Raw genomic sequence first — 21306 nt, forward strand, 5'->3', positions numbered from 1 at the left:
TGGACACCTGTATGCCACATGGCCCCACTGGTTGCATTCAAAACATTTAACCCTAGCTCCTGGACATGTACCTGGACTAGTGGCTTCCGCTAATACTGGCAGATTCTGTTGGGGCCATCCGTGCTGCCCACCATGGTTTCCTTTAGACCCATGAGCAGTACTGGGGGTCTCTTTCTTGTGCAGGTTTGCTCTGTGTGCCAGGTATAGGTTTCCCTTCTTTCCCAGCTATCTGAAGTAGCACATTGTCTATCAGCTTACCAGATCCTCACGTCCTCAGGCAAAGTGCTCAGGGCTTGTTCCCTTACCAAAAGGACTGCCAGCCCTTCAGAATGGTGACCTGTCATCCACTCACCCCACCTATGGACATAAGTGCTCAGTTCAGCAACATATTCACACACACTTTCATCAGCCTCGCATCTATGCTGACAAAACTTTTTTATATAAGTTTTAGGTGTTAGCTTAAACAATTCTAACAACTGATTTTTAACAGCAGTATGATCAAAACATCGTCAGACATTTTTGACAAAACCGTTACAGCTTTACCATGGAGTAAGGGGGTCAGGAACCGTACCCAGAGCCTTTGGTCAACACCATACTGTTTGCATACCCTCTCAAACATATGAATGAAACTATCAAAATTATCCCCCTCTTTAAATTGAGGAAGAAATTTACTGACCTTTTGTGCTTCTGGGGTCCAGTTACTGTTATTTGCTGCTTATTTACAAATGTCTGGCCTCCAACTCAAGTCTCTTTAGCTCTAGATGGATTTTTAAGTCCTCTGCAGAAAAGTTGAGCTGTCCATTCTCTGAGAATATTATATCTCCACTGCCAGTCTGATTGTCCTTCTGGTTGCTGTTTTCTGATGCAGCTGTAACCAAGGCTGCAATCAGGTCTGCCTTAGTCAGGTTTCCATGCATAAGTCCCCTAGCCTGGCACATTTCTGCCAGCTGGCTCCTTGTCAGCTTTCCATACTCCTCTGCTGACATGCTACCTGCTCACCCTGACTAACTAAGCTAACAAAATAAATAAAACAATTGTGATCTGAACTCTGAGTATTCACTGTGTGGCTGATTTAGAGTATAAAACACCTTCAAAGTTCACTATACACAAGCTACAGGAATTCACTCTATCCACACCATTACAAGCCAATTAGTATTTGCCAACCAATTGATATGTGGTGTGGATATCCCACCACTGCCAAACAATTAATATATGATGCCCGTGCCCTGGCCCAGCAATCAAGGAGCCTCAATTCTCACCACTAATACCAGTAAGGGGAATCTCATATAGGAGGGAAGGATAACAAATACACACAGTAAAGTGCAATTTCCCTTAAGAGCACACAGAGATCACAGTCAGTCCAGGGCTGATCGTTCCCTTGCTCTCCAGGTCCCCAATAAGACTACCCACTGGCACAGCTATAGGGTCCAGATCTCAGCTAGCTGGGCAAGCTAAGACCTCCATTGCCCTCTCTGTCCAACCAGTGCTTCGTGTCCCTGTCCAAGTAGCTAACACAGACACACTCTGAGATAAAAGTTTATATAACCACACAGATACTCCTGGGGAAGGCTGGCACAGGTTCTCCTGCTGTTCCCCTTCTACCCAGACAATACAGTAGAATTCACTAACACCACCCAGCTAATATTTATCAGCTACTAAAAGGCCCTTTAAAGGGTGTCCAATTATTACTGTGCAATATTATTATCCAAATGGTAAGTGCGACTAAACAGTCAAGGCTTATTAGAGTGACTTGGCACAGGATCACTATTTACATGCAGTGTTCTCTAGAGCTTAAATTATCTCAATACAAAACAGCCACAGTTGAAAGGTTTTAAAAATATTTAATAACAAATGGTCAAAGCACAAGACAATACTTTTTACTACACAGTGCTAGTCAAGAATTTAGAGATCACAGAAAAAATATTTAAAATAATTCAGTAGTACAGTTCTGACATCACAGAAAAAACAGTCTAATCTTTCCAGTTTCTAGCTATTTCTAAGAGAAAACACAAATGTAAGATAAACTTACATATAGAGCAAAGGCAGAGTGCTGATGAATTGGATGGTCAAGACAAAAATGCTTAATGCTGTCTGATTATCTCTGGTTTTAAAATCACATTCCTGGTTCACATTACATCATTCTTCACACTTCCCTGGGTTCCCAGGCTAACAGAAACTACATTTATATTCTTCAACTCTGGGCAGAAACCAGAGCAATAAAGGACATTTATGCATGCAAATTATGGCCATTAACTTTGGCCTTAAAACAATAGGAAGAATTCCTTCATCTAGACAGGCCGGAGCCGTGTTTACATCAAAGGGTCACAACATGTTTTACTTGGTCAGCAGAGTGCACTGTTACATTTTTTCAGTTCCACATGTAACACTATATTTGCCATTTAAGACAACAAGCCTGTGGTTTCCATTAATATTTACAGATGACAATTATTTCCAAAATTCTATCTGGCTATCTCTCTTCACCCAATCTTCACAGGACCCACAACATGCAGTCACTTACAAAGAAAATAACTGATATAGGAATGAATGTATTGAAGTCGTCTAGTGTTCAGTTCAGTAATGAAGAGGTTTCCCTACTTGGTAAAGGTTTATCCTTTATTCCTTGTATAGAAGGCAATCTGAATGATGGCCTTACAGAGCTGATACTGTTTGCGTGTAATCTTGATTTAAAATTGTTATATAAAAAAGATGCTTCATCTAACTCAGATTTTGGTTATAAGCTGAAATGCATCAGTACTTTTGTTCCCATCAATACACCCACAGTACAAGCCTTTTATAACATAGGATCATAGGATCATAGGACATTACTAGGCTATCAACCCGGAGGTCATTTTAAGCCTAGCCATTTCATCCCAATGTTATATCATAGAGGTACTAGTCAGTACCCAAGACTGTATTTATTGATGACTGCCCATGTTCAGTAGGGTTGTGGGCACTATCCCTGGTAAGAATTTATGGTGTCCCATCCACTCATCAGGGTTCCTCTTGAACAGTGTCATAGATGTGCTCTGTTTCACATAAACTGGTAGCCTTTTCCAAAGATGTGGCAGTCCCTGAGAGATAAATCTGTCCCTCCATTATGCCCTATTTAAGTCACAAGACATATTTAAGTCCCTGGAATGGGTAGCCCAAGACCCATTTGATTTATGGATATGCAGTAAGTTCATTATGTTTGGGTCTTGGGCTGCTCTGTAGGCCAGGCATAAGTCTCCCTTAAGAAGTCTATATGATATGGAATATAGTGACAGGGATTTTAGTCAGTACATGTAAGGCACTGCTGAAGGCCCTTGATTGTCTTTGTTAGAAACCTTTGAGGTCTCTCTAATTGTTTTAGATGCTTAATACAGTACATACCAAATGGGGCATTATCCTCAATTATGGGCTAGATAAGTGCCGAGTATAGGGGGTTATAACTTCTTTTGCTCTCAGGGCAATGTCTTTACTAATCAAGTGAGCTACATGGAAAGCTTTCCTTACAGTGGTCGACACATGGTGGTCGAAGTTAAGTCACGGTCAACCTGTGATCCCAGGTCTGTTACTGCTTCATGGGTACTTAGTGTATTGTTATTGATTTGATAGTGTGAATGGACATTGTTTGTGCTGAAGGGAATGATGATGCATTTATTTGCATTCAGTTTGAGACTGTGACTAATACACCAGTCATTGGTCTGTGTGAGACCTTCCTGGATTATACTGACATAATTTGGGGATTCAGTGATTGTACCTAGTTTGCATTCATCTGCAAACTTGATCAGCCGCAACCCTTTAGTTTTGACCTGAACTTCTGAAAAGTATATACCAAACAGTAGGGGGTCCAGCACTGACCTCTGTGGCACCCCACAGGTAACAGGTCTGCTGGTTGATGTAGAGTCACCCACTTTTATAGTGTGTGTATCTGCTTTCTGAGCCAGTTGGCAACCCATTTACAATGAAGGGGTTTACATTTAGTTTGCTAAGTTTATCATTAATACCTGAATGTGGGGTTGTGTCGAAAGCCTTTGCAAGTCAAGGTATGCTGTGTGCACAGATTTGCCTTCATCATTGGCCTTGGTCTTATCTTCAAAGAAATCCCCCAGATTTAACAGGCAGGATCTGCCCATCATGAAGCCGAATTGGGTAGGGTCCAGGGTTTGGAAGTCACCTATGTCTTTATTTATGAGGTTCATGTGTGAAATGATATTTATTATCTATTTTTGCCAGTAAAACTAAAAGTAAATATTATAATCTTAGTGCTGAGCAAAGACAGGCATTACAGAAGTTTATGAGAATGGAAGTTATTATACTAAAACAAGCAGATAAGGATGAAAAACTGTTATTATGGACACTAACAAGAATACTGAGTGGATGTACTTATTAGATGATTCTGTCAGCAGCAAAAATGAGGTAATATGTAGAATTAAAGGTGTTCTGTATGATTTATTGATGGATAAATTTATTACAGCAGAATTATATAATTTGCTATATGTGGCTAATCTGGTCATTCTAGCAATTTATAGTTTACCCAAAATACATAAAAATATTGAGGTGCCACCAATGAGACCAATAGGGTCTGGTGGCCAGTGGGTAACCACCCCCATTTCTAAGTTTCTTGAAGAACAGCTTCATCCTTTGTTAATGTATAGCAAGAGTCATATAAAAGATGGAAATTACTTTTTGCTTCAGTTATATGAATGGACACAAAGAAACAAAGTAATGACATTATGTTAGTCACAAGGAAGTCTCTTTTCATGGTTATTCCTAATGAATTAGTACTGAGCTCATGAGAGAATTTTTATGCAAACATAGTAATTTCTCAACTGAGAAAATATAACTTTGCTGTTTAATGTTGGATATAGTACTCAACAATATTTTTATGTCTAATGAGGAGATCATTCATCAGCAGTTGGGGGTAACTGTGGGTACCTCCTCTGCAAATAGTTATGCTAACATAGTTCTCACTAGATGAGAAGAGATGCATATTTATGATACTGATACAGAATATTTGAATAGTAATTTAGTATTTTATAAATGATTTGTGGATGATATCTTTCTTATTTTGGCTGGAAATTTGGACTCATTACATCAATTGATTGCTGATTTACAAGGCACTACAGATTTGTTATGTTTTGATGTTAACAGCTTGACAGATAAAATTAACTTTTTTAGATATTGATGTATCTTTCAGAAATGGTTGTTTTAATAAGCACATTTATAGAAAAAAATGCTCAATCAACATGATGTGTTTATTATGATAGTAACCAGATATGTGGATACACGGGAATTATTAGAGTGAAATAACTCTATTAAATGAACGGCAGTGGTAGAAGTAAAAATTAATACAACAAATTACGGTGCAACTAAAAAGGACTTCAATGTAGAAAAAAACATAAAACTGTCACACTAAGTGCTATCATCCCCTAAACATAAAGAGACTTCATTAGAGTAACAGTAAAAATCATTTAGACAGTTTAAAAACAAAAAACCTGCAAAGATACAATGTATCACTTCCTGAATGTATGCACTCCTTCATTTAAAGCTGTAGGACACTTAAAAAGTCTGTTTTAGTTGCACAGTAATTAGTATTTATTTTTATTTCTACCACAGCTGTTCAATCAAGTTATTTTACTCAAGTAATTCCTGTGTAGCTGCAATTGTGTTTACTGGTTTGTTGTGTTTTTTTATTTTGGATTTGGTTCATTATGATAGTATGCATCCCAGATATGTTTGTAGTGAATTCCTGAGTGCTAAATGCAGAAGGTGATTGTTTTATGAAAGAGATAGTATGACATCAGATTTTGTAACTGGAGGATACAATACAGAATTGTTAGAAAGGAATAGGAACTATGTTATTTCTAAACGTGAAGATTTGGACACACCCTGTTTCTCCAATGCTAGAAGGAATACTGGGAGTAATGAGGAAGCCCTAAAGATAATAAGTATCTCATGAGATATGTCACAGAGTACAATAGGCACACAAACTTTACTAAACAGATAGTACATGCAACCACATTTTATTTATAAAAAGTAAAGAAACTTAAAACAGAGACTCTGTTACAAAGATGAAGTATTTGACTCTCATAAGAATTTTCCTTTTAGTAAACAGGGAACTGTCCCCTGCCATAATTCTATCTTTTACCAGTATATTAGTTTAGATAAGGAAGTTATACATCCAGTAACAAAGGAGTCCTTTATATTTATAGCTTCAGCAAATTGTCTAACAGAAAATGCGATATACTTTGCAAACTGCGTAAGATGTGAATGTTTTTACATAGTTAAAACTAACCAAACATTCAAAGAAAGAATTGCTTCTCTTCTGTCTGAGATTCGTAGGCAGATAAAGACTAATGCTGTTAGTAAACACATTATGCAGTTTGATACTGAACATTCTTTTAAATTTAAGGTTTTACAAAGAATTTGTAAGCAAAAAGAGGAAATGAGCTTGTAAATGATACTGACGTGGTGGAATGTAAATTGATACATTTCTTTAGAGCTGACAAGTTTCCAGGTCTAAATAGTAAGAACAGCATAAAATGATTACTTAAGAAGATGCATACCTATATATGAAATGGAATTTCGTTATGTCTCCTTAGGTTTTTACATGGCTTTTATTGTGTTTTTTTAGATTACACACTTTTATATTACATATTTTATATGCTTTGTATGTGTATTGGGTTCTGTGTCATATATATATATATATATATATATATATATATATATGTGTGTGTGTGTGTGTGTGTGTGTGTGTGTGTGTGTGTTTTAATATACTTTAAAATGCTTTTTAGACTATGTTTTAGGTAGTATTATTTATATAACACATTTTTGTTGGTCAGATGACTGGATTTTGAACATGATTGGCTGGCATTTTATATTTAAGCTGACTAACATTCTTGATTTTATGTTGTGTTGAGAAAGAATCTTGTGGATTCAACAGCTTCATCATTAAAGTGTTTTATGGTCAGACTCCTAGCATTTTCTTTTATTGGGTTGACTTTTGCTTGTTGGGGTTCATTTGACTGCCTCCTAGAGTTTGCTTTAGTCTTATATGCAAAACCATGGATTATATCATAAATAATCTAATTACCTATGATATCAAAAATCTTGAAACCCTAGAAGTTTGGCTTTGTCAAGGGCAGATCCTTTTAAAATGAATTTTGTAAACCTCTTTGAGAGGGTTACTCAGGCCATAGACTGTGGGCAATCTGTCTATGCAGTATACCTTGACCAAGCCAAGGCATTTGATACCATACTTAATGCAAATATAGTAAACAACCCAAAGGACTTCTAAATTGACCCATTTGTGGTTAGACAGATAGCCAACTGGCTTAGGGATAAGACTAACACAATGGAAGTATGGGGTGTATTCTATGTGAACATGAGTGTAACCAGTGGAGTTCCTCAACAATCTGTGCTAGGACCTCTGCCATTTGGTATCTACTTCTCAAGCCTCCACTTATCAGATGAGAAATAAAGGTTAGTAAAGTTCACAGACCATTATAAGCTTGGAGTTGCCATCAGGTCCCCTTCTGACATACAGACTCTGTTGAGCTTATACTTGTCAGTAGCTGGTGTACAAAAACGGGCTCAAACTCAACACCAAATAGTGCAACATTGAAGTATTTGTTAAGCACCTTCAAGCTCCAGATTATGTGACATGGATAACACACCACTCCAAAATGAAAATGTATTGAAAAATGTAGGCACTTGGGTGGATAGCTTCCTCACGTTTGACCATCATTTTGCAGTGATGGTTAGAAAATCCTTTTACCTTGCACGGCTCATAGCAAAATGTATTTCTTCCAGATCAAAAGAAGTGGAGAAACAGAAGAAAAAATACACCAACAGCAACTAAAAGAAAGCACTGAACACCAAGTTAGACAAATGCATAAATAAAGATCAGTACAACTACCATGGCTACCAACATAAACTTTAATAAAAACAATAACATCAGTCATATAAGTAGAGAAGCACTTTCACATTATTTGAATGCTTCATCAGATCATATCAGAATCTTAAAAACATGTGTTTAAAAAGGAAAAAAAACAGCCAATAAGGTGAAGATATACAAATCAGAGAAACTCTCATTCATTAATTTTACAAACTACTAACTAACAGATAAGGATCTACACCCTGCTTGCAGATGGGTTCAAGCCACATGTAAGAATTCAAGCTTAAAGTAGTGGTTGGATAACTGAAATCAAGACAGCCAATAAAAAAGCTTCTATAAGTCTGAACAGTGCAAAAATTATCTAATCCTTTCAGCCCACATATATAGGTTCAAATGTTGTATTTCGGTTGGGTAGTTGAAGTCAAGACGGCCAATGAAATAGACTACTATGGGTCCAATTGAACTCTACTGTAGATATGTTCTTGAAAGTATGTGAAGGAGAGCCTTTTGCAAGATTGAATGAACAACATAGGAAGTACTTTTGTAATGTAACATGAGATGACAGAGGGGCATTAAAAGATCTACAACATAACACAGATACCAAGATATGTCCAGCTGTCAAGGGAGGTGCTGTTGTTGTGATAAATAACTATGATTATGAGGATAAGATGCAGTCTTTATTGAGTGATAAATAGGCTTACACTTTCATTTCAAGATGGCAAGTTGGGAAGATTGTTAAGACAGTTCAGGATATTTTGTATGACATGCTCATGACCAGATTAATTACTGCAGGCCTCAATGAATATTTTATTTTTTTCTGAGCCTTTTTTTACCCATTATTAGTGGTTTACCCAAGATACTTAAGGATGCTTATAATCCACCCATAGGCCCTTGGGTAACTGAACCTTTATCCATTTTCGTGGAACATAAGTTGAAACCTGTAGTAGGGTTGATGCCTACTGTATTGAGAGCTGCAAAAATTATTGGAATCTTTGTATCAGAACACCAGTGGACTGGAGGTTACCTGTATGTATCACATTGTGACTTTAGACATACAAAGTCTATTTCTGGTGATCCCTATTGAGTATAGTGTTGATGCTGTGAGGATGCTACTACATGAACAAATAGTTATACTAATGAAACCTTTACAATTATTTGCATGCATCTTGAGCTGATCCTGGAAAATAATGTCTTTGTTTTTAAGGACGAAATATACTGGCAGAAGCTGGGAGTAGCTATGGTCATACCATGTGCCAATAGTTACACTAATCGTGTCTTAACAAAATGGGAGCATCTACATGTTCTGAATCGCAACAGATTTTTAAAATGCATTCAATATTATAAGTGTTTTGTAGATGACATTTTTATTCTCTGGCATGGTACTTTAGAACAGTTAAAATAGGTTGTCACCTATTTGGAAACAACTACATCTTTCCTTAAATTTACCATGAAACAGTCAATTAATTCTGTGGATTTCCTTGATGTATGTGTATATCTTACCCATGATGCAAAGTTTAACACAAAATTATATCGTAAAGAATGCTGAAAAAACAAGTTGCTTGAACGTTCCAGCATGTACCCAAGTAATATCTATAAAAACATACTAAAAGGACAGTTTCTGAGAACTTCACATCTACTAAACATCAAAAATGATTGTTATGAGGCAATGTCAACCCTCAGTAATGATTTTTGGCAAAGGGCTACAATACATATGAAGTTCAGTTGATTATTCAATAGACCAAAAGGCTTTAGATCCACCAAGGGCAAGCCTTACTTTTCCAGGAAGAATCCTGATACCTCCAACACTTTATTACCAAGGATTTCTATAGATAAAGTACTTAAGCTCACTCACACTTATTCCAGTGATGTGAGCTTTGTATGTGACATTGTCAGAAAAAAATTGGACAATTTTAACTATAGATGACGAAGTCAAGAATATAGCTGGGGAACAACCTGCTTTTTGTTTTAGAAACAGCCCCAGTTTGAAGAAACAACTTTGTTATGGTCCAAGACATTCCAGAAATGTCCCTTTTCCTTGCAGATCATGCAAAGCATATAAATATTTATCTACTGCTAACAGCTTTATACATCCCATATCATGTAGAACCTAGACACCCTATTTATATGCAGACAGTAAGACCAAGTATATAGTCTATATAGCCACTTGTGACTCCTGTGATTCTTTTTATGTCGGAAAGATAAATAGACTCTTTGAAGAATGCATTTTTAAACAAATGAGTGATATTCATCTGCATGACAAAAGGAACACACTTGCTAAACATATATTATTTAATACGAATCGTTGTTTTCATTTTATGGCACTTCAAGTGATAAGGGAAACTGTAAGAGGTGGTGATATTATCAATAACACAGACACAGCTGAAATGAATTGGATTGCCACCTTTGAATCAGATAAATCTCAAGGTTTGGATTGGTGCTTGCCTCTCAAACCCACCCTAAAGGGGCAGAGGCTCTTGCGATGATCACATTTGTTAAGAGATTGCTACATTTCATTAGACACTTTTGAGTTTTCTAGCCTCTTTTGCCAAAGGATGAGTTAGTCAAGATACTGAGGTTACATGGATATGTTTTTTTTATGTTGTCTTCTGGTTGGAATGTGTCATGATACTAGGACCCATAGTAGTCTGTTTCATTGGCTGTCTTGACTTCATCTATCCAATTGAAACACTACATGTGACTCTATATATCTGGGCTGAAAGGATTAGAAGTTTCTTGCACTGCTCTGACTTATAGCAGTTTTTTATTGGCTGTCTTGATTTCAATTATCCAACCAGTATTTTAAGCTTGGCTTGAACCAATCTGCAAGGAGGTTTAGATCCTTATCTATTGATTAGTAGTTTGTAAAATGAATGAATGAGAGTTTCTCTGAATTGTACATCTTCACCTTATTTGTTGTTTTTTTCCTTTTTAAACACATTTTTTTAAGACTTTGATATGATCTGATGAAGCAAGTAATGCGAAAGCTCTTATGTACGTATACAACTCATACTGATTTTATTGTTTATATTAAAGTTTATGTTGGTAGCCATGGTAGTCACACTGATCTTTATTTTTGCATTGATCAAAAGAAGTCTCACTTCCTTGTATTTCACATTAATTTGACCCATGATTTAATACAGTGCCCCCTTGCTAAGCACATCTAGCAATTGGAAAAATCCCCAAGATATTTAAGTAAAAAATCATGGGCTTAAAAGACCTGAACTACCAAGAAGGACAGGATGTTTTATTTCTATGATCAGTTTCATATAGACTCCTTAAGGGTGAGCTGTCCCTTGTTTATTGGGCTATAGATGATCCAGCAGTCCAAAAACTCTTATACCTCCATAAATCAAACAGTCCAGTTAACACTAGGGCCAGAGATCTGAATCTGCTCTAGCAAATTGGTGGCAACGCACGATGCATCAGAGACCATCCAGGTGCAATTAACCGTAGGCAAGACTGCTCTGCAATTTTTAGCATGTTACAGGCCACCCTCTCAAACTCAGGAACCTCAAACAGCTTTCCTGAAAACTCTGGAGGGGATAAATGTAACCCCAAACACCATCATACTAGGTGATTTCAACTATCCAAATATAGACTGGGATCACTACTCAAGCCCCAACACTCTAGCCCAAAGGTTCCTAGAGTTCATAAACTCAAATGCCATGGAACAACTAGTCACCATACCCACAAGAGGCGAAAACATACTAGATCTCATCATTATGAACATGGGGTCACAATGTTCAACACTGGAGGTATACCCCTCATTGGTGTGGTCAGATCATAAACTAATCTCACTGGAAGTCCACATCCCGCCCCCACCCCAGATAAAAAAGACCACAGTGAAGAACTTCTCTAAAGCCGACTTCACACTTCTTAGGACTGGTGTGGTCTCTTTCAAGGCCCCTGAACCAGCGGAAACCATCACTAAAGCCGCTGAATCACATACAAATGCCTTCTACCAGCACCTCCAGGACTGCATGGATCAGGCAATCCCAAACAAAACAAAGACTCTTTGTACCAAAGGCAAGCGTCCAGTCTGGTGGACCCCAGCCATAAACAAGCTCTACAACAAAAGGAGAAAGCTACTACAAGATAGAGCAAAATCCCTAAAAGGGAAGACACCCTTGACCATTATAAGTAAAAAACTAAGAGCTCTCATAAAATCATCCAAGGCAAATTTTGAAAGAAAAATTGCCAAGGACTCAAAAGACAATCACAAGGCCTTTTTTAGTTATGTTAGAAACATGGGAGGAAACTCCCAGATATGCTCAGAACTAGTTCAAAATGATGTTAAGATCATTGAACCTACAGACATTGCCAACATTCTGGCTGACAGGTTCAGTGCAAATTTCTCCCCCCCCCCTCCCCCCCAAAAGGAGAAATATCTATACCAGTGGATTGTTGCCTCCCAAACATCTCAAACGCTCAGGTGAGAACAGCTCTCTCCAAGGCGAAAAACACAGCATCCATGGGACCAGATGGTGTCCCCGGTTGTGTGCTCCACGAACTCATTGAGGAATTGAACCCGCAATTAGGGCAGCTGTTTAATCTTAGCCTCACCTCAGGATACGTACCCAAGGAGTGGCGTACGGCAACTGTGGTCCCACTACATAAAGGCGGTGCCTCCACCGACCCTGGAAACTACCGTCCCATCAGCTTGACAAGCCTGGTCTGCAAAGCTATGGAGAGGATCATAATGGAACTCATAAATAAAGACATAGGGGACCTGCAGACATTGGATCAAACCCAATTTGGCTTTGTCAAGGGCAGATCATGCCTCTTAAACTTAGTTGACTTTTTCAAAACAGTCACCAAGGCCATTGATGAGGGCAAGGCAGTCCACACAGCCTACCTTGACCTGGCAAAGGCATTCGACACAATACCCCACTCGGGCATCATAGAAAAACTCACCAGCTTAAATGTAAACCCATACGTCACAAGATGGGTTGCAAACTTGCTAAGTGACAGAACCCACAGGGTCAGAGCTGCTGGCGCCATGTCTGATTCCAAGCCTGTCACAAGCGGTGTCCCACAGGGCTCGGTCCTGGGCCCACTCTTGTTCGGCATCTACTTTTCAGAAGTACAGGCAAGCACAGGAGGATTATGGCTGACAAAGTTTGCAGATGACTGCAAACTGGGCGCCATAGTTGAAAACACATCAGACACAGATATCCTTCAGAAGGGTCTCATAGAAATGGATAACTGGTGCCAAAGCCATGGCATAAAGTTAAACGCTAAAAAATGCATAGTCATACCCTTCGGGAAAAACAAGGTTACCCCCAGCTACCATATAGGTGGCAATCCACTAAGCACAGAAGAGGTTATCAGGGATCTGGGGACCCAGGTTGACAGTAACCTTTCATTTGACACCCACGTTGCCAAAGCAGTTAGGAAGACCTTCTACAGTGCCCACCTGATCATGAAGGGATTCACATCTAGGTCAAGGGAGGTCATCATTCCCTTGTACTCATCACTCATCAGACCGATGATTGAGTATAACGCCCCATTTGGAATGTATCTGACCCGACACCTGCAGCAATTGGAAAGGCCCCAAAAGTTCCTCACCAAAAGGATAAAGGGTCTCAAAAATATGTCCTATGTTGCCCGACTGAAGGAGCTCCAGCTCTACTCAGTCGCACATCTGCTGAGAGGTGACCTGTGCCTGACATACAAGGCCATGTCCAACCCGGAATTAATGAACATGCTTCACCTCAAAAAATCTAAATCCATCCGATCTACAAGAGCACAAGACTTGAACCTTGACACGGTCATAAATAGGACGTGCTGGAGGGACAGATTCATCACTCAGAGACTCCCTACGCTGTGGAACAAAATCCCTGTACATGTGAGGCAGAGCACCTCGCTGGCTTTGTTCAAGAGAAATCTTGACCAATGGATGGGAGATCGCAGGTATACCCCAGGGATCACCTCAGTGTCACTGCTTGACAGAGGCACAGCTAAATAATGGGCATAGTATCCTTCAAACTAAAAGGGTGGCGAAAGTCACAAAACTCTGGGCTAGGCTTATAAATGCCCTAGGGCAGATAGCCTAGTATGAACCTATGAACCTATGAACCTAAATAAATAAAACAAGGAGGAGGGATAATTTGCAAAATAGCTGGTACCCCTTCTCTGTAGCAAACTTCCTTTTTGAGTTAAGTAGTGTGACACACTGTCGGCCTTTAAAAAGGACCTGAACAGCTGGGTGGGTATTGATATATGCAACCCTGTTGTGACTTCCTTGAAAAGGGAGTTAAGGCCTAAGGGTGAGAATTGGCAAAGTAGAATTAGCCTTCTGTCTCAGTTGCCTTGTAACTCCTTTAATCCTAGGAGGGAAATAAAAGCTACAAGATGGAAGTAGAAATGGTATGTTTAAAGAATGGATGGAAGAGAGTGCTTGAAACCATTCATTATTTTTTGTTGAATTGTAAGATAATAGAATATTTAAATATAGGTTTGTAAGGGGGGGGGTTGCATGAAAGCCTTCCCTCAAAAAAGGGTAAAAGAATATAGTTTCATTTTAATGAAGCTGTGAATGGTTGCAGAATGTGTCATATGAAAATGTAGTTTCGGCAGGTGATTACATGATTCTGGGGCTTTAAATCAGCTTGATTAGTGGTCTCAGCAGTCATAAAATAGTACATTTAAAATCAGAGGCAGATTTTGCTTGTCTTAAGTAGATGACACTACAGAAAAGTAGAATAAGAAGCTAGAAAGTATGATTTGGGTAATAAGGTGGTAGGTAGAAGAATAGTTTTTTTTAAATGTCTCTTGGTTTAGATGTTCTGTATTTAAAATGCATTTTCTTTGTTCATTGTTTTCTGTGTTAATACATTTGAAATATTTATGTTTTATGAAGTCTGACTCTCTTCAATATAAACTGCTAAAACTATATTCTTTTACCCTTTTTTGAGGGAAGGCTTTCATGCAACACTCGCCTTACAATCCTAGGTTGCACCATTCTAATGTTTTATCTTTTCATACCTAACACAACACATTTGTCTGCAGTGACCTTAGATTTTCAGTGCTAAACAACAACATTTGGAAATCACTGCTTGACCCCTTGAAAAGGAGTGAAATGTTTGCACCACAATTTTCAAAACAAACTGAAAAAAAAATCTGTTTACAATTATCAAATGGAAATGCTTCTATATTGTTGCAGCCTTGTAACTTCCTTTGCTGCTTCTACATTTACTTATTTATTTATTGGATTTATCTATTGGATTTATCTATTGGATTTTGTGTACAAGGCTAGATCATGGATCAGTTCTGATCATTCAGTCACAGTCCAGGATTACTGTGTAAATACTGTTAGAATGATTATACAAAAGGTTTACTAACACAAGAAAACCATTGCATATTAATCCTAAAGTGGTGCTATTAATAATTTATAGAAATGATTTTAAAATCTCTGATACTCAGATCTGATTATGAACACTAACTTCATAACAATAATAATTATAGTACCTAACTCATATAATTCACATAAATAAAATGCTGTTCTGGCTGCCCCATTACTCAGAATGTAGAAATGATCACATTATATCTGCTAGCAGCAGAGACTAAGCCCATCAACCTACTAAAACTGTTATACAACTTAACACATTTCCTCAATAACTAGTGACAGGTTGATGATATGCAGATAAGTAGAATATAACCACAGCTATCCCATTAACCTGGTCTATTCACTACAGGTGGGTAATAAGCTACTTATTCAAATTATAGATATGTGACCTAGAGTAGTAGTCGCAATATTGAAATCCATCTTGTACATTAATATCTGTCCCCTATGCGTAATGAAATGACAATCTAATTTACATATACATATCAGAAGGCAAAATAGCAGTGTTATTTAAACTGACATATAGATAGTAATTAAAGTTAGTATATTGTAGCTACTACAAACAAGTAATGAACACATTTTCCATATATGTATGTACCATGTGATGATATTACAGTAAAGCAGTAAACATGATAGCATCCCTAGAGATAAGGGACTAACATTGCAGTCCCTATATATCTAATATAATCCATGTATGCACTATAGGTGATCAGCATAAACCTAGAATAATAACATAGATAATCAACCACCATGGAAACAATAGGTAAATGCATGGCAAATAAATAAATTCATACATGCCAGAACATCACTGCGGCTTTGTATGAAGCTATTTTCTAGGTAGTCCACATGCTTCCAAGCACATTTTATAGAAAGCCTACCATTTAATCCTAATCCTTTCTCCACTCTCAATTTTAGTATCCACCTTAACTCACTGTTTTCCATCAGATTCTTAATACTTCCTATCCTAGGTCAAGGATTAATGTGTTCAAGTCCCATAAACTTAAAGTCATGGTGTCTACTACTCATTTCAATATATCTAGATAGTGCACTAACTGAGTCTGTGTTCCGTACACTATTGGCATGTTCCCTTATTCTTTCCCTGAATGTTTTATTAGTTTTCCCAACATAAAAGTGTAAACAGCAATCACATTGTGCCAAATAAGTTACATTTTTTACTGTTACAATTAATTTCAGTTTCTAGTTTGTATAACACTCCTGTATCAGGATGAATAAATTCATTAGTTTGCTTAATAAATTGACATACATTGCAGTGACCACATGTCCGTGTCCCTATAGCTGTATTCATTCTAGGTACTATTTCGTTCTTTGGATAACAAAACATTCTTTTAAGATTTTTCCTATTTTTAAAGCAGAAACTAGGATGTTCTTCCACTATTTCCTTAATCCTTCTATCAGTCATACGTAATGGCCAGTGTTTGTATAAAACATCCTTAACCCTATTAACATCATTAGTATATGGTATAGATATATTAACTACTTTATGTGTATCCTCAACTAGATTCTGATGATCCTCTGTGATTGACCTAGCAGAGAAATAGTGTTTATCTCTATTAGGCCTCAACGTCCTTGCTTCCTCTAATGTAGGAACCACTTCATTGTCTTTATATCCACATCGGTATAAGTTATTTTCCAATTGAATTAGGCATTCTGCAAAAGTATGTTCTTTATTACTCAGACATGAGACTCTCATTCCTTGTCCTTTAACTACATTTTTAAACGTCCGCTTAGGATGCATACTTGACCTATGTAAAAGCGTGTTTCTATAACAGTCCTTGTGATCCAGTTTTGGACACAAAAATGTCCAAAAATGCCACACCTTCTGTTGAATAGTTTAAAGTAAATTTAAGGAAATTAGTTGTACTCTCTATTGTTTGTACAAATTTATGCAACAAGGATAGAATCCCTGTCCAAACAAAAAAGATGTCTACAAAACGACAATAGAATCTCACATTGTTCTTGTATAAATCCAGGGGAAACATGCATTCAGCCTCCCACTGTGCCATAACTGCTTTGGCATAGCTATTGGCACAGCATGTCTGTAGACATACTGTGATTGTTGATATATTTTGAGTGGTGGGGTAGCTGGAACAACATTCATATGCAGTGGTTACTGTTATATTTTACTTATTTGTACATTACTAGCCTGTCATTAGCTATAGTGACAGGTACTCAGTCGTATAATGGATTTTCGTTTCTGCTTTTAGCAGACATAGTATGTTCGTTGCTACATCTTGAGAGGTATGGTAACTGGAACAGTACTGTATTTATGTGTAATACGTTATCCTGGAGTTAGGTATTATAATCATTATGATCATGAAGTTGGAGTTCATAAGTGGATCTGAGTATCCGGATATATATAATACTGATAGCTCCACTTTAGTAGTAATATGAAGTGGTTATTATGGGTTGGCAACCTGCCTTTAGTTATTCAGGAGATGTTTTAGCCAGCATTAGTTAGCGGAAATTGTGTATAAGAAGATGAACAACATATTTCTCGTCTTTATTTTAAATATATAGTTTAAATTTGTGTGATGTGTTTTAATAATTCTGGGTAATGATCGACTGTTAAGTAAACATCTAATGTACGTAAAACGTTTTGTGTTTAATATGCTAGAAAGGTAAACTGTGACTTTAAAGCATTCAGCTTGTAAAGCTGACGTCATCCATCGTGAGTGCATACGCATAGTCAGTTAACATTGAATGAATTACGTCTTTGAAATGATGAAGCGTTTTATGTAAGTATTTAATTGCATTGTATTGTTTGTATTAGTTTATGTTAATGGTCTGAAGAAGCCACATTCATGATGAAAGTGCTAAACTGAAATTAAAACATTTTAAAGTATATTGTATGGTGCTTGGAGTTGTGCTTTGCTTTACCATTGGCTTACTAACACAGTTTTGAAGTCCACAATCTTGAATATTATAATCCTGAAGTCATAATATTGAAAGACCAAAATGCTGAAGATCACATTCAATGTTAACTGACTATGCGTATGCACTCACGATGGATGACGTCAGCTTTACAAGCTGAATGCTTTAAAGTCACAGTTTACTTGACTTGTCCCCTGCAGGGCCCATGTTAGCACCTGTTCCTGGGTCTACACTCCTGCAGGACCCATGTTAGTACCTGTTCCTGGGTCCTCACCTTTGCAAGACCCATGTGAGCACTCGTTCATGAATTCACATTGGTAGGGGAATTTGGTAATTGAGATTTTTAGATATTATATATTATACAGTGTTTAGGTCTAGCCTAACCAGGCTTATCTGCAAGGTCATGGAGAGAATCATCATGGACCTTATCAACAAAGACATAGGTGATCTTCAGTCTCTTGACCTGACCCAATTTGGCTTTGTTAAGGATAGATCCTGCTTATTAAACCTGGTGGACTTCTTCGAGAATGTTGTCCAAGCTGTGGATGAAAACAAAATGGTACATACAGCCTATCTTGACTTAGCCAAGGCTTTTGAAACAGTTCCACACTCGGGCATTGTGATGCCCCACCACTGGCCCAGTAATCGAGGAGCCTCAAACCTCACTACTGGCAACAGTGGAGGACATACACACTGGGAGGATGACAAGTACACACAAAGTAAATTGCAATTTCTTTTAAGAGCACACAGAGACCACAGTCAGTCTGGGGATGATTTTCCATTTTTCTCCAGATTACCAATAAGACTCCCCACTGGCAGAGCTGCAGAGTTGAGATCTCAGCTGAGTGGCCAAGCCAAGACCTCCAGCACCCACTCAAACCAGTGCTTTGTGTCCCTGCCCAAGTAGCTGACACACCCTCTTTGAGATTTGATTTACACACACACACACACACACACACACACACACACACACACACACACACACACACCTGGTAAAGGCTGGCACAGGTTCACTAACTATGCCCCATTTTGCCCAGACTATAAGGTAGTTTGGACTGCCACCAGCCACTCCTTATCAGTTACTTTAAGTCCCTGAACAAAGGGTATCCAATCTTATTGTATACTGCTACCGTTAAAACAAATGGTAGTTTGACCAAGAGCAATGCTATTAAGAGGTGGCCTGCACAGTGTCACCAAATAGATATGCAAGAACTCTAAGCACTTAAAATATGTCTCATGAATAGCCACAGTTATAGGTTTAAATATATTTAATAATAAATAATAAAAGAACAATAAAATAGTAAATAATCACAGTAACTTCAGAGTTCAAAATCATAGGAAATATTTAAAACATTGCAGGACAGTCTAAAAGAAATAAAGAAAACATCTAAACTATACTTCACTATATTCCTAACTGTATCTAAGAGAAATTACTGTACCCTAGACATACTTACCCATAGCAAGGCAAGACAGATGTGGTGAGTGGGTTTTCCCACTCATGTTGTCAGGCCAAAGACAAAATACAAAATGCACAGTATCTCTCTCTTTCTCAGAAAGTTCTTAAATTAATATTTCAAATATTACTGCTGGAATAATTGCAGCATTACATCACTTCTTGTCATCTTACTATCCCAGGTGAAAAACCCCACTGTAGCTGGTAGCATTTAGCATTTACCTGCAAAAACACATATACCTTAGATCTTTTGGCAAATGCTGGAAGTCATAAAATAATTTACATTCCTCCACATTTAAAGACAATACAAAAAACTTCTAGTTCTAGACAGTATATCTCTTTTTGCACTGGAACTGAAAGATAACATCTCTTTTATTATGTGGTTACAAAATAATTTAATTTCAACTATTTTTTTTCCTGAAGTTTTGCAAGTTAACCTTCTATGTGCCTGTTCCCACTGTTAAAACATATACATTTACACACTTAACAATAGTTAATAAAAATTCTGTTCTTTTCTAGTAGGGTACACTGTTGGTACATCTTTAAGCTGAGTACTCTACAACATATCTCTTCAGGACACATGTCTGTACAAACCATCTTATATAACATACAGTTCTTATACATTTGCAACACAAGCATATGAATCATGTTGGTATTCACAAATGACACATAACCATGAACAAAATTCCAGACAGCTGTGCTTGCAGTATCTCCCTCTGTCACACTTCTATATAAATCCTATTAATATTCACAAATGACATATAATTATTTACTAAATTCCAGATAGCTACGCTGGCAATATTTCCTTTTGTGGCAGGCATAATTGAGAAACCCACCCAGCTGGTAATTAACCCATATGTCACTAGATGGATAGCCAGGTGGCTCACCGACTGAATGCATACAGTCAGAGTTGAGGATTCCACCTCTACTAGCAGACCAGTTACCAGTGGAGTACCAGAAGGATCTGTGCTGGGCCCCTACTGTTTGGAATCTATTTCTCAGACGTCCAGGTGAAAATAGATGGCCTGTGGCTTACCAAGTTCATCGATTACTGCAAACTGGTTGCAATCACTGAGTCCCACAATGATGATGACATACTACAAAAAAGGGCATACACGGACAAATGATCAGTGCCAAAGCCACAAACTTAAACTAAATGCAAAAAATGGGTTATTATACTTTTGACAAAGGGGAAGTCCCTGCAAATTACAATACTAGCAGTAACCCCCCCCCCCCCTTAGCTCAAACACTGTGGTGATAGCAGCCTTAACTTCGATCACCATGTGTTCACAGTGGTAAGGAAGGCCTTCTATGTTGCATATCTCATAAGTAAGGGCATCACATTCAGAGTTAATGATGTTATAACTCCTCTGTACTCATCCCTCATCAGACCACTAAAAGAGTACAGTGCTCCCTTCTGTATATATCTCACTAGACAACTGAGGCAGCTGGAGAGACCTCAGATGTTTCTCACCTAGAAACTTCAGGGCCTTCAACATATGACCTACATGGACAGATTGAAGGCAATATTATTGTACTACTTTGTATCTTCTGGCTGCTGAAAGGTGAGTTGTGCCTGGCCTACAGATCAGTCTCAGACCCTGCCCTAATGGAAATGCTGCACATCCACAAGTCAAATGGGACAAGATTCACTCACTCTAGGAATCTTAACCTAGCCTGCAACATTAACCGTACATGCTGGAGAGACAGATAGGTCTTCAAGAGATTGCCACA

At 37.9% G+C, this 21306-nt stretch overlaps 1 protein-coding gene across 2 annotated transcripts in view; it reads left to right on the forward strand.

Annotated features, from left to right (window-relative positions):
* Positions 1–21306, forward strand: part of IGSF11 (immunoglobulin superfamily member 11) — an 899111-nt gene that overhangs the window by 693967 nt on the left and 183838 nt on the right. The window lies entirely within an intron of this gene.

The sequence above is a fragment of the Protopterus annectens genome, chromosome 5.part1 (genome assembly GCF_019279795.1).
Source record: "Protopterus annectens isolate FY-2018-M chromosome 5.part1, PAN1.0, whole genome shotgun sequence".
In the NCBI taxonomy this organism is placed as follows: Eukaryota; Metazoa; Chordata; order Ceratodontiformes; family Protopteridae; genus Protopterus; species Protopterus annectens.